Source organism: Corvus brachyrhynchos, unplaced genomic scaffold (genome assembly GCF_000691975.1).
Source record: "Corvus brachyrhynchos isolate BGI_N302 unplaced genomic scaffold, ASM69197v1 scaffold467, whole genome shotgun sequence".
In the NCBI taxonomy this organism is placed as follows: Eukaryota; Metazoa; Chordata; class Aves; order Passeriformes; family Corvidae; genus Corvus; species Corvus brachyrhynchos.
In genome coordinates this window covers 286,194-289,050 of record NW_008239309.1, presented here as the reverse complement: position 1 = coordinate 289,050, position 2,857 = coordinate 286,194, and the positions used below count along the sequence as shown (strand labels likewise).

General features: G+C 43.8%; 1 protein-coding gene across 1 annotated transcript in view; it reads right to left on the bottom strand.

Moving 5' to 3' along the window:
* Positions 1 to 2,857, bottom strand: part of POC5 (POC5 centriolar protein) — a 29,362-nt gene that overhangs the window by 25,574 nt on the left and 931 nt on the right. The gene's annotated exons all lie outside the window — the stretch shown is intronic.

Here is a 2,857-nt window from a genome sequence, read left to right as displayed (position 1 = left end):
TTTTTGAATACAAAAAATGAAGTCTAATGAAGGTTTACTTTGTACTTTTTACTCCTGTATATCTGTGTGTGTAGATGACAGAAGAAATACTACCTTTGTCAGCTTCACCTTTTTCACTGCCTCCTGCTTTGATAATTTTCTTCTTTCCTCTTTCACATGAACTATTCCTTATATATACCCTTGGTTTTATCCTCTCTACATAGTGAAATAGCTCTATACTAGTACTCCACCTTCTTTTAGCTGATAAATTCTTTCAATACCAAAAAATACTTCAGTAATGCTAAAAAGCCGTCTTCAACTTCATATGCTTTCCTACATAGTTTCTCAAATTGTGGATCCTGACTACTCTAAAAGCCCTGGATCTATTCAAAGGTGTGTATGCATTAGGGAAGATCACAAAGAACAAACTGTCTAGAACTTACAGGAATTAGATGGGTATTTGCAGCCAGAAGTTAGAAATATTGTTATACCTTCTCTTCTCAGTACACTTCCAAAGAACTAAACTATTGATTTTTCTGAGAAACAGGATGGCAAATGGAGTTCCTTGTGAACACAGACAAGTCCAAGGAAGTGGAAAAGAAAGGTTTTTACTGAAGTTTGTTCAATAACTTAAGACCACTGTCCTGACTTCTGTTTTCAGTTCTCTAAGATCATGCCCCTGACATGCTACCTAGTGGATCTCGTTCTCTACTTATCACTGAAACTACTCTCTGATCTTACAAAACTCAACAGGTTCCTTCATCATGAGTGACAAACCAAAGTGATGTCAGTGACTCCTCACACAGCTTCCCCTCAAGGCCCTTCACCATCTTCATTGCCCTCCTTTGGATGATCTCAAATAGTTGAATGTCTTTCTTACATTGTGGCAGCCAGAACTGCCCCCAGCACTCGAGGTGAGGCCACCCCAATGCAGAGCAGAGCAGGACAATCCCCTCCCTTGCCTGGCTGGTGACGCTGTGCCTGATGCCCTCCAGGACAGGGCTGTCCATCCTGGCTGCCAGGGCACTGCTGACTCACGCTCAGCTTGCCATTGACCAGGACCAACCAGACCCCTTCAGTGGGCCTGCTCTCCAGCCTCTCATTTCCCAGTTTGTTCATACATCCAGGGTTGCCCTGTCCCAGGTGGCTTTTCTGCATCTGAGGAAATCAACAGCCCTACCCAATTTAGTATTGTCAACAAACTTACTTAGTATACCTTTAAGCCCTGCATCCAAGTCAATCAAGAAGATGTTGAAAAGCACCAGGCCTAAGATGGAGCCCTGTGGAACCCCCCTAGGGAGAGGTCCCCAGTCTGAAGTCACCCCATTCACTGTAACCCTTTGTGCTCAACCCGTGAGCCAGCTGCTCACCCATGATGTGTTTACCCAGCTGCGTGCTAAAAATTTTGTCCAGAAGGATCCTGTGAGAGACAGTATCAAACGCTTTACTGAAATTCAAAAAGATCACATCACCTGGCTTCCCTTGATCAAGTACGTGGATCACCTTGTCATAAAAGGGAATTAAGTTTCTCAGGCGGGACCTTCCTCTCATGAACCCATGCTGGCTGTGACCAATGACCGCATCAATGTTGCAGACTGAAGCAAAGAACTAATTTCTGCCTTGTCTGTGTCCCTGTTTGTGAGGTGACCATCCTCATCATGTAACAGGCTCATGTTATTTCTGGACTGCCTTTTACTATTGACATATTTTAAAAAACTACTTTTTCTGTCCCCTACAGTACTGCCTAGCTTCAAGTCTAATTGAGCTCTGAGCACATGAATTTCCTCTCTACTGTGGAGAGCTGTATCTCTGTACTTCTCCCATGTAACCTGACTTTGCTTCCACTGGGCATATGCTTTCCTTTTTTGCCTTAGCTTCAGAAGATCCCTGCTCAGCCAAGCTGGCCTAAGAATAACTTGTCTGCTTTGATCTCAGTGAACAAGCACTAAGTCCCACAAATTACCGGATAAGTTTCTAAAAGAGAAATCAAGGGATATTAAGACACCGCCTCTGGGTCAGTAAGCTAATTTGCTAAGCTGTAAATCATTACATGGTGAAAGACAAGTGAGAAGAACATCCTCAAGCTTACCAGGTTCTTCTAAACTTACCCGAGCATCTGTCAAAACATATGTCTGACTTCATTAAAGACAGATTCCTGCTAAGAGCAGCAGTTTCTTCCAAACTGTAAGCATACGACTGCAATAGTAACACTGCTACTTTTAAGAAACAGGATGCAACTATAAACATCTTGGTCTGACTCACCATTGTTGCTCTCCTCCTTAATTTTGAATTAATTAAGCTGTGCTCAAGTTTTTGTGGGTTTGGCTTTGTTTTAAACTAAAGATGATGCTTTCCAAATAATTTAAGGTTTCATTTGGATCAGAGGATTCAACACCTATGAAAGAGAATCATGTAGTGGGTAAGGTCGGAACAGACCACAGTGGGTCATGTAGTCCAACCCTCCTGCTTAAGCAGGGTCATCCTAGAGCACATGGCACAGGATTGCAGCCAGGTGGTTCTTGCACATTTCCAGTGAGGGAGAGTTCACAATCTCTCTGAGCAATCTGTTCCAGTGCGTGGTCACCTGCACAACGTAGAAGTGCCCTCTCATGTTCAGGTGGAACTTCCTGTGTATCAGTTTCTGCCCATTAACTCTTGTCCTATTGCTTGGCACCACTAGGAAGAGCCTGGCTCCATTGCCTTGGCACCCTCCCTTCAGATAATTATAGATATTGATGAGGTTTCCTCTCACTTGTCTCTTCTTGAGGCTGAACAGGCCCAGCTCCCTCTGCCTTTCCTCCTAAAATAGATGTTCCAGTCCCTTCATCATCTTTGTAGCCTCTGCTGACCCACTCCAGGAGCTCCCTGTCTCTCTTGT